The sequence below is a fragment of the Pleurodeles waltl genome, chromosome 10, assembly GCF_031143425.1.
Source record: "Pleurodeles waltl isolate 20211129_DDA chromosome 10, aPleWal1.hap1.20221129, whole genome shotgun sequence".
Lineage (NCBI taxonomy): Eukaryota > Metazoa > Chordata > Amphibia > Caudata > Salamandridae > Pleurodeles > Pleurodeles waltl.
The window spans coordinates 559,638,176-559,650,481 of record NC_090449.1 but is presented as its reverse complement, the minus strand read 5'-3'; positions in this window follow the sequence as shown (position 1 = coordinate 559,650,481).

Sequence of the window (12,306 nt, the reverse complement as noted above, 5' to 3'; positions counted from 1 at the left end):
CCAGGATTGTGGCACGATCAAGTCTGTAGGTGACAATTACATGTCGCTCCTCCATTGTCGACAGGTCCATCGGCGGTCTGTACACCGGAGGATGCCGCCACCTCCTCACCTGCCCCAGCGGACGTGCTCTATGGAGGAGAACAGCGAGCAGAGAGTCAACCAACACTGAGGTACGTAAACACAACTTTATTCCTCACTTTTTTCAAACCGCTTTGTGCCTGTGTTAGTGTGTATGCAAGGCCTAGATATGTGTGACACATTTAAAATTAATGCCATGTGGCCCCCTGAAATGGCGTCTGCGTGACCTGTAATGTGGGACAAGGGGATATGAGGTAACTGCGCTGGCGTTGTACACCGTCGCGGTAGGCGGTCAAAGACCGTGGCGCAATCCTGCATTGGTTAACATTGGACCCTATGGGTCCCAGGAGCCAATAACGATGTACGCCGGCGGTGACGGTACACACTGCCGCGGAGGTCACCGCCATTTTCTCTCTGCTCACTCACTTGATACCTGATCCTTGACAGGAGATGACCTACACTGCAAGTGCTGCTGTGACCTCAGTCTGGAAGAGACAATGGCTCGTGTGTCTGGGGAAAGGGCTTCTGCCTTCAGCACGGGGGAGTTGAAGAAACTAGTGGATGGGGTCCTGCCCCATTACATGCTACTCTACTGTCCTCCAGACAAACAGGTAAGTACACTGTGAGCATGCCGAATTGGCAATGCCTGTGTGGAGTGGTGTGGATGGAAGATGGGGGCACGGGAGAATGAGGCGTGCATGAAACGACTGTGAGTGGATGTGCATCATGGCAAGGGTAGGCATGCGGCCCAATGACTGTGACGGTGCGGACGGTTATATCTTCTCCTTTTCCCCTGTACTGTTCCTGCAGGTCAGCGCCCACCAGAAGAAGGATATTTGGCGTGCCATCGCCAAGGAAGTCCGGACCCCAGGGGTCCACAACAGACGGAGCACCCACTGCCGGAAAAGATGGGAGGACATTCGCCGCTGGAGCAAGAAGATGGCGGAGGCCTAGCTGGGGATGACCTCCCAAAGTGGGAGGGTACCCGTCGCACCATGACCCTCCTGATGTTCCGGATCCTGGCGGTGGCGTATCCGGAGTTGGATGGGCACTTGAGGGCATCACAGCAGCCACAAGGGGATGAGTACACTCTCATTCAGCTGATTCAGCGCGCAGTGGAGGTGTCTGGGTGGGGGAGTTGGGCTGTGAGTTCCCCTAGGCCAGGGCGAGTTTAGTAGGCAAGGTCCCGTCGTAAGGCAGGCCATGTGGCACCCCACCCCACCTGTGTTCAGAGCCAACTACACCTAGTCAGGCTCCTGTGACTTCCATATGTGGAGCAATTGGGCATAGGCCTTGTACCCCATGTCCCTGTGATTAAATAGGGAACTCAAAGTGCACAGTGTAGTGCAGGGGGCTTCTGTGTCTGTAGTGTCCGCCAACTGTAGTGGTATTGCATGCACTCAACATGTCTTTCTTCAGTCTTCCCCCCCTTTTTGTGGTCTCCCTGTTCTTGTGTGCATTAGTATCATCAGGTGGAGGAGCAGTAGCACAGGAGCAGGAGGGAGCTGCATCCCACATGGCCCTGAAGGGCGACACAATGGAGTCTGAAACCACCAGTGGGAAGGAGGGCGAGGGGAGCTCCACGGCGGGGACAGGAGCTGAGACCAGCGACACAGACTCCTCATTGATGGGAGCTCCCTTGCAGTGGCGGGCCCCTCTATGCCCACCAAATCTACAGGCACAGCTGCCACCCCCCTACCAGCACCGCCCTCCGAGCAGCCCCTCAGCGTGTGCCCCATGGCCACTAACCCAGGAGGGTGGGCATCTCCTTCGCACCAGGCACCTCAGCCCCTGCCCCAGTCAGCCTTGCTGCCCTCATTGAGGAGGCTATTGTCCTCCTCAGGTCCCTCACTGTTGGGCAGTCTACCATTTTGAATGCCATCCAGGTTGTAGAGAGGCAGTTGCAACAGACTAATGAATACCTGAAGGGCATTCATTCTGGTCAGGCAGCCCAACAGCACTAATGGCAGCCATTGTCCCTGTGTCCAGCCTCCCCCCTCCAACTTCCTCCACCCGGACCCAAACCCCTATACCTCAGCCTATGCCAAGCACACCATCAGACCAGCATGCACACACCTCAACACACAAGGGAAGCTCTGGCAAACATAAGCACCACACATCCCACAGGCACTCACACAAGCATCATACCCATGCACACATACCAACATCCACTGCCTCCACTGTTTCCCCCTCCTCCACGTCTCCCTCCTCCCTCCCTTTCTCGTCTCCACTCACACCTGCATGCACTACATCTTCAGCCACTACGTCCATCACCAGCACACCCATCACCACACACCGCTCATGTGCACTCACCCCCACTACCATTCACAAATCCCCTGTGTCCTCTCCCAGTGTGTCTGTGAGCCCACCTCCCAAGGTACACAAATGCAGCCACACACCCACCCAACAGCCATCCACCTCACGACAGCCTCCAGCCCATGCACCTTCACCCAAAGTCAGCAAACGTACACATCCTACAACCACTACCTCTTCCTCCACTCCCAAACCCCCTCCATCTACCCGTCCAAGTGTGTTCAAAAAACTTTTCCTGTCCAACCTTGACCTCTTCCCCTCACCTCCCCCAGCCCTTCAGTCTCCTAGGGCCCGCCTTTCCAGGTCCCAACCCAGCACCTCAGCCAAAATATTACCGGGAACAGTGGTGCCAGCAGTAACCGGCTTCTGGAGTGCACCAAGCAGCAGGGCAGCCACTGTGCCGAGGAGCCAGACCACGGACATTCCCCCACCTCAAAAGCATAAAAAGTTGGCCCTGCCCGGCGGGAGAAAGGCAAAACATCTACCACCAAAGACTCTCCCAGGAGTACAGTTGGGTGTGGGAGGACAGCTGCGCCACCATCCAAGGTGGGGAAGGGGCACAGAAAGACAGGCAAGTCGCCGAAAACCTGCACGGCGGACAAGACCGCCACAAGCACCGTTGCCAAGGACACCGCCACCACCAGCACCGTTGCCAAGGACACCGCCGCCACAAGCACCGCTGCCAAGGACACTGCCGCCACAAGCACCGCTGCCAAGGACACCACCACCACAAGCACCACTTCACAGGACACTGCTGCCTCCAGCACTGCTGCCAAGGAGACCGCCGCCACAAGGACCACTTCACAGGACACCGCCGCCACCAGCACCGCTGCCAAGGACACCGTCGCCACAAGCACCACTTCACAGGACACTGCCAGGACACCACCGCCACAAGCACCACTTCACAGAACACCGCCGCCACCAGCACTGCTGGCCAATGAGCGCCAAAACCTCCGACGCTACAGGGGCTGCCACAAGCAGGATGAAGCACTCTGGGCACCAAGCCGCCTTCAGAACCAGTGGAGAATCACACCCACTACCTCAGTCCTTGGCAGGATGAAGCACTCTGGGCACCAAGCCCCCTCCAGAACCAGTGGAGTATCACACCCACTACCTCAGTCCTTGGCAGGATGCAGTCCTTGGCAGGATGAAGCACTCTGGGCACCAATCCCCCCTCCAGAACCAGTGGAGTATCACATCCACTACCTCAGTCCTTGGCAGGATGAAGCACTCTGGGTACCAAGCACCCTCCAGAACTAGTGAAGACTGTTATCCACTTGAGAGACTGCGGCTTTGCACGCCCCAAGATAAAGCAGTGGGCAAACCACCCACTTGAGAGACTGTGGCTTTGCACTCCCCAGGATAAAACAGTGGGCAGCCCAACCACTGGAGAGACTTGAGAGACTGTGGCTTTGCACTCCCCAGGATATAGCAGTAGGGAAACCACCTACTGGGGAGACTTGTGAGACTGTGGCTTTGCACTCCCCAGGATAAAGCAGTGGGCAAACCAATCACTGGAGAGACTTGTGAGACTGTGGCTTTGCACTCCCCAGGATAAAGCAGTGGGCAAACCACCCACTGGAGAGACTTGTGAGACTGTGGCTTTGCACTCCCCATGATAAAGCAGTGGGCAATCCACCCACTGGAGAGACTTGTGAGACTGTTGCTTTGCACTCCCCAGGATAAAGCAGTGGGCAAACCACTCACTGTAGAGACTTGAGAGACTGTGGCTTTACACTCCCCAGGAAACATCAATGGGCATGGAGCCCTCTTGTGGATCTTGCGTCGTGCACTAATCCGGCTGAGGTGCCACCCCTTCCCTTCCCCCTGAGGTGCCTGTTGTATTTCGATCTGATGCCACAGCAGTGTTCTCTCCGTTTTGATCGGGTATCTTGTGTGGGCCTCGCCCATGCCTTTTGGGCCCAGTGGTCCACGGACTTTAATGGTGGAATACCTTGAACTTGTATTCTTGGTGTATGTATTTGTTTATAGTGTATATATATTTTTTTAAATACTGGATTTTAATAGATTACAAACGTTCAAATCATTTCCTTTTGTCTTTGCATTCTTCCGGGGTGGTTGGGGGGAGTAACTGTAATGTATCATGATGTATTAGTGTGTGTATTGTCGTGGGTGACGGTGGGGGTGGGGGTGTTGCGTGTGTGTGTCACTCTCTTTTCGCTCCCCCCTCCCCTGTGTCGTAGGTGTAGTACTCACCGTGGTCTTCGCCGCCGGCGTTCGTGCTCCTTGTAGAGGAGCAGGAAGACAAAGGCAGGGAGTATCTGGAGTTCCGGTTCCATGGCGTCCTGGTTCCTCGTGGGGTGTGTAGAGGTGAGCGTTTTCCCTTCCAAGTCCTGTTTCCGCAGTGTTTTTGTTGGCGGTGAATCCGCCCCGGAAAAGGTGTCGGATTGGACTGTTGTAATACTGTGGGCGGTACATTGTCTTCCGTCTGTCTGTTGGCGGTTACTTCCGCAGTGTTTGTTTGTACCGCCGTGGTGGTCGGAGTGTTAAAGTGGCTGTCTATGTTGGCAGTTTCCGCCACGGACGTGATTCCATTTTTTTTACCGCTGGCCTGTTGGCATTTTTACCGCCGCTTTGACACCGACCACCAGGGTTGTAACGACCACCTTTATCTAACTCCATAACAACTGCTAACAATAAGAAAAACCTTTAGTCGTTTTTGTGTAGACTAGATTTGTGTCTATTACCTAATGGACTAGTCGGGGCTTTGACAAATGTGAACCAGAAAACGTTGTATAGCCAATTTAGTGATGTCTCTGGGCACATTATATTAGCAACTAGGCCTGCTGCTTGTGCCTTTTAGCCTAGTAACATTTTATTCTGCTTGATTATATTTTTTTAGAATCAGCCACATTAGTGGTGTTATTTTCTTTTTATCTAGTTGTTCTTTCGAATAGGAAAGCGTTTCCTTTCTTAGCAAGACATTCCTTTCACTTTGTGCTTTCCCCAAGGCTACAGCAAGATAGGGTTGCCAGCACAAGTGGTACACCGCATCCATCTCTAATGTGCACAGAAAAACACATATCCTACCTATGGACATGTTCTCAGAACATTGGGTGTTTTATTATAAAAGCATTTCTCTGTCTAATGCACGTTAGAAGGAGATTCCAGCCAGATGACCACAACCGCATGCTGATTGACTTTGCTACAACTGCTTGTTGAGAGTATCGGTTCCCTGGCCTACATGGGGATGGTGTCTCTATAAACAACAGGCTTCCTTGCTCAGGTATGGGGGATGATGTCTTCCCAGAGAGGAATCTTAAAGGGCGAATTAGGGCTTATCATGCTGTGCCCTAACATAGCTTAGATAGAAATCGTATTTATCATGCATATTGACAGTGGTACTTTTCCTGTTTTTCACTTTTCTTGAACCATTTTCTGCCTCTATTTGTCTTTGCATGTCTGAGACTAATGTAACTGAGAGAAAAGGATGAGATCTGATTCACTATGATTTCCCTGAGAAATCATCTTGTCATGCGCCCGATTACCACAAATCATCCCTGCTCTTGGGCAGAGATGAGGTGCTGTTAGCTGTCCGGAAACCGATTAGGCTGACAGTTGTCGCATGATGTGGGATTGAACTCAGTTCCCCACAATTCAGGTGATGCTGCCACCCAGTTCCAGCAGTCTCATTAGAATAATGAGAGCCCACGTGACATGGCATCGTCAACATTTGGTCAGGCACTAATTTTCGGATCCTCCTGAGTATCTCTGCCTTACTGTGTGCTAAAGGCACCTCAATACTATATATGGAGACGTCTGTGGTATTGAGGATTTCCTCCTTAGCTAGGTAGGTAGTACCTATTGATTGCTGTGGGTTGTTGAAACTTGAACCTTAAAAGGATCTATCCCCATTTGGTGTCTTTATCTACCATGGTGAACCTGCAACGGGTAGTAATTGTATTAAACATGCAACCTACCCTCACTGTTCATTTGTTAGCAAATGGCCTCCTGGCCCAAGGGGTCCTGTGACATTTGTGGGTGAGGCTCATCCAGCCTATAGAACAGAAACATTCTACTCTTGGATCACCTTTATAGCAGTTGATGGGAATACTAATTCATTTCGTTATACACCTGCTAAAATACTTGTACAATACAGAGCATATGCGTACTTAGAGTTACCTCTATCTTTTCAAGACTGTAAAAATTGGCTTGATGACACCTTATCACACGCAATACTACACATTAGGTTAGGTCCTCTAATCAATGAGGGTCCTATCTGGCCTTTATTGACCACATATATACTGCATCCTGTTACAGCCACCTTAGCAGTAGCTGAGATTATCTGCCTGTAATGGTGCTCTTACAGCAATTTATAGACTGTTATTTCCATTTATAGTGCAAATAATAAGGGCCATAGTTATACTTTTTGACACAAAACTGCACAAAAGCAGTTTTGCATCAAAAAGTATAATGCCGGCTTGGGTCAATCCAGAGCGCCAGCTGGGTGGCAATTTAATGAAATGCTGCAAGCTGGCGCAAAGGGTGGGCTAGCATTAGCCAGGTGGGTGTGGAGGTATTTAGAGGCAAAAAAAATGCTTCTAACCAGCCGAGCATCATTTTCTGACGCAAAACCATCCATACCACATGACTCCTGTCTAAGGAAAGACCAGAGTCATGCCCACCACCCCAATGGCCAGCACAGGGTACCAGTGTCACCTGGGCATGGCCATTGCACCTCTTGCCATGCAGGGGGCCCCAAGTTGGGCCCCCGATGGCACTTTAATTTAAAAATAAAAATACTTACCCATACTTTCCCTACTTACCTAGGATCGGGTCCCCCACCCCCTGGTATCCCTCTGGTGTGGATAGGGGTGTTCCTGGGGCTTGGGGTGGACACCTGTGGGCCCATTGGATGGTGTTTCACCATGGAAATGGGTCCACAGGTCCCCTAAATCCTGGTCTTACTCAGGCATTAAATAATCGTGCAAAGCAAGCTTTGCACCTTTATTTAGCCCCTCCTCCCACCCGTGCATCATTTTAGCATGGGTGATAAATATGGGGCTAGCACCATTTTTTAGATGGGAACGCCTACCTTGCATCTTATTGAGGAAAGGTAGGTTCATGCATCTAAAAAATGGTGCAAATTCCAATATTTTGACATTAAATGGGTATAACTTTAAAATATAAATATGGAGTTGGTTTTGTGCCGAATTTGTGTTAAACAAATTATGCAAATTCGGTGCAAATGGAGTATAAATATGCCCCTAAATACTTACCCACTAGAGCTGCCGCAGTGCAACCACATGCAGTCACACCAGGCATCAAATCTATGACTATAAAGTACCTGCCAAACAGAAGGAGATTCCATTTTGGCTAACTCAAAAAATAAATGCACTGGAAACAGTTTTCCCATACTGGACCTCAGGATAAACATAGAATGACTACTATGTGCTTGCCATTTTGGATGGTTCCCATACTAGATAACTGCAATACTACTGACACAGTATTTGCTACGCTCTATGCTACCGCACACAGTAGTGTTAAAACAAATTCAAGTAGAATACGGGGTTGCCCTGGCTCTGGATTTGGGAATGCAATTAATGGGCAATTTTGTCACTGCTCCTTCAATAATGTTAAGCAATCTTAAAGGGGAAGCAAATGCACTAGCAGTCCCTATGCGGCTACAGGACATTCCTGTACATGACTAAGAATGCGAGCAGCCAAAGATTATCACCAAGACCTGCTCTAGTATTGGTCAAGATAGTTTGGGAGTCAGACCTATTAAACCACAGTTACAGGGTAAATCCAAAAAGGATTCTACCAAGCAAGCACCCGAGGGCACTAAAAAATGCTGGGATAAACAAAAACAAACACCCAAAAAAGAAAGAAGACAATTTCTGCATTCGGAGACCCCTCAAAATTGCTATAATCTTAGAAATAGAGATAATATAAAAAAAGTGTGAAAGATATGAATATACTGATACAGGCCAATCTTGTTCCTTTAAGGACTCACCAGATAAACAGAGTGAGAGAGGTGGGCAGTTAGAGTAGCAAACAGAGTACGGGAAACAAAGAGAGGAGTCACAACGCTTGTCAGAAGTTTCTGTTAAGAAAAAAGACAAAATTCCCCAACAAAAACCTCAATTCAAAAAGAAGAAAGTGGCAGTGATTTCTATATGAAATGCCACTCAGGATGACAGCTTCACTGAAGAATAGGTAGTATGCACTGGCACTGCTAGGCAGCACAGCAGAGGTCACATTAGCTCACCAGAATCTTCAGGAGCAACTGGAGGTCAAAGCAACTGATGGCTTCTTCCAAGTTGAGACTGCGGGCATGCGCATCTCCACACCGGATAGGGTGTATAAACTAAAAATATAATTAGCAGGAGACATTGAGCACACAATAGATGCTATCCTTTGGGATCACGTCATTACCATTTATGATATCTGGTTTGCTGAAAAGGATTGGCCAACAGAATTTGGCTATAATCTCCCATATGGGGAAGAGGTATTTGAATCCCTCTTTCTCGCCACTTGTTCAGAGATAGCTCAGGGAGGCTTACCCCACTCACTGGGCAAAGGCACAGGCACCCGCATTATATCGCAACCAAATAGGAAGGGGTAAGGTTTGCCCCTACCATATAATACCAATTAGATTCCAACCTCAACTGTAATACCCAAAAAAGTATGAAGCTAGAGCACCTGTGAGGGAAATCCTCACACAGCTAGAGTACCAGGGTGTAAGTGAACCCTGTTTCTCACCAATGAGAAATCTGTTGTTCCCCATAGCTAAACCAGACCATTAATATAGAATAGTCTTAGGGCCGTATTTATACTCCGTTTGCGCCGAATTTGCGTCGTTTTTTTCGACGCAAATTCGACGCTAAACTAACGCCAACTAACGCCATATTTATACTATGGCGTTAGAGGCGTATAGCGCCAAAGTTCCCGGAATGTGCGTAATTTTTTAGCGTGAACCCCTTCCTTGCGTTAATGATATGCAAGGGAGGCGTTCCCGTCTAAAAAATGACTCCCAGGCCTTTACGTGGTATTTATACTCCCGGGCAAAAGAGACGCCCGGGAGTGGGCGTGGCTAAAAACGGCGCATTTGCGCCGCTTTTTAACGCCTGGGTCAGGCATGGCGTTAAGGGACAAGTGGGCTCAAAATGAGCCCAGAGTGCCCTCCCCTGCCCCCAGGGACCCCCCCTGCCACCCTTGCCCACCCCAGGAGGACACCCAAGGCTGGAGGGACCCACCCCAGGGACATTCAGGTAAGTATATATTTTTTTTTTTTAATAATTTTTTTTGGCATAGGGGGGCCTGATTTGTGCCCCCCTACATGCCACTATGCCCAATGACCATGCCCAGGGGACAGAAGTCCCCTGGGCATGGCCATTGGGCAAGGGGGCATGACTCCTATCTTTACAATGATAGGAGTCATGTTGATGGGGGATGGGCGTCGTTAAAAAATGGCGCAAGTCGGGTTAAGACGATTTTTTTGCCTCAACCTGACTTGCCCCATTTTAAGACGCCCTAACGTCATTTTTGCCCAACGCCGGCGCTGCCTGGTCTACGTGGTTTTTTTCCACGCACACCAGGCAGCGCCGGTCTGCTTGCGCCGGCTAACGCCATTCCATAAATACGGCGCCCGCATGGCGCTTCAGAATGGCGTTAGACGGCGCAAAATTTTTTGACGCTAAACTGCGTTAGCGCAGTTTAGCGTCAAAAAGTATAAATATGGGCCTTAGACTACAGACATTTAAATAGTCATACATGTACATTTGCCTTTCAAAATACACAGTACAGCACTTATCAACAATACAGTGCATAGAAAATACAAAACAACCAAGGGTATTTCCAATGGTTTCTTCTGCCAAAATATACTGCCTGAAAGTAGGGACTTGAAATATTTCAGTGCTTAAGGCTCACAGTAAAAATATTGCAGGTATAAAGGGTAAAAAAACAGTCAAGGATTGTTTTCAGCTTGAGTTAGATCAATTGTATACAATATTAACCCTGAGGCACTGTCCTACGTAGACAATATCTACCTTACAGATGACGATCTTGTTCAACATGTAAGAAGGCTGGGCCGCATTGTTGTGGGATTTGCAGAATTAGGCTTCAAATTCAATTTCAAAACAGAAATAACCTTCCTTAGTGTCCTATTTTAGGGATGTGAACTATCAGATGAAGGCAAAAGCCTAGTGCCCCAATTTTTTGTAAAATGCACAAAACGACTATCACCAAATACAATTAAAAAGCTCCAGTCACTTTTTGAACTTTGGCAGAACTTACATTCCAGATTATGCACAATACATCAAGCCACTATATGACTTAAAAGGTCCTTTTCAAGCAAATATTTGGTAGTGGAACACACACCCATTCCCAGAGCATGACAGCAAGACATGTTTGCAGCTACACACTTACACACAAGAGACAACAAAACACATTTGGTCATCGGAATAGTTGCTGGTGCCATCGGTTTCACCTATGTAATGTTCAATGAGGGTGATACTCTCCCTATTGCATACAAATCACATTTGTGTTGCACAGCTGAACAACGCTTTGCTCCCACAGAAAAAATACTGTCTGACGTTCAGATGTCTGTCAGTGAAGAGAGACCTCTGACCCAGGGGAAATGCATCATTGTTAAATCTCCAATCCCAGCCCTCAATGCTGTTACCAAAGCCAGCGTTCCCGAACACTAAGGGACAGATATATCAAACGATTTTGCATTCACAAATGGTGCGAATCGCAAAATTCCACCGTTTGTGAATGCAAAATCTCCTTTCATGGTTTATGAAAGGAATTCACAGTGCAATTGTAACAAATCGCAAAAATATTGATTCCTTAAAATTGCGACTCCATTTAGGGAATTGCAAATTGCGATTCTCTAAATAGGAAATCACGAATAGGGAATTCCTATTTGTGATTTCCAAAGCACATGTATCAAGCATTTCCTAAATGCGAATTGGGCATTTAGGAAATGCAATTGCCAACAAATCCAATTTGGTGGGAAGCATGTACAATTTTAAATGCATTTTTGAAAATGACATGTAGCGCACACATGCTCCTAGTCTGTAACTATTTTTTTGGGGTGCATCAAAGGGGGCCTTAGGCCACCAGCATCCTGAGGTTTGCATTACCTAATTTGCAAAGTACAGCAGGAAAACTTAAAGAAAGCATTAGCCATTTTATGTAATGGTATTAACTTATAACTGAAATAAGATGCACTGTTCTGAAAGAATGGACTCCATTCCACTAATTAGGGTAATGGGTCTTTTCAGTCAACACATGCATTAGTCTTACAGGAACAGTAGCCCTCACTCACCATTGGGTGACATTCTTCAACATTGGGCCATGCTCCTTGTCAGGCCAGCACTACAATGAGATTAACACCTTGTCAAATCACATAAAAACTTTAAACAACATTGTTTCTTCTGCAATAGACATCGTACAAAGTGACATCTCATTCTTGCAACATGGACAGCGTCAGCTGAAGTCAATGAAGCAGTCGGGTTGGATACTAGAAACACTGAAATCAGGTCACGTTCCTTGGCAACATGTCACCGCAAGGGATATATTTTCTGCTGTTACATTGATTGGCAACAACAAATAATGGCTAAGAAAGAAGTGACATGTTCTGCTAAACATCGAGAATATTTTGTCTTTTACTGTGGCTGAAATACCATCTGCTCAATGGTTAATAAATGGGGTTATTAATCTCTATTTCACACTGTAATTCATGTCCTGCTTGAAACACATTCCGGTAGGCTTCCTTTTTTGCACAAATGTTTCAATGGGATGAACGAGGTCTTTCTTAGTGGCAGTGAATGCAAGACATCTGTGAGCCATTTGATGGTTTGTAAGCAGCTGTCCATGCAAGGGGTGTGAAACACTTCAGCAGCAAATTTAGCTTGCTATCTGAAGGGAGCTCCAATCCCCTTGATT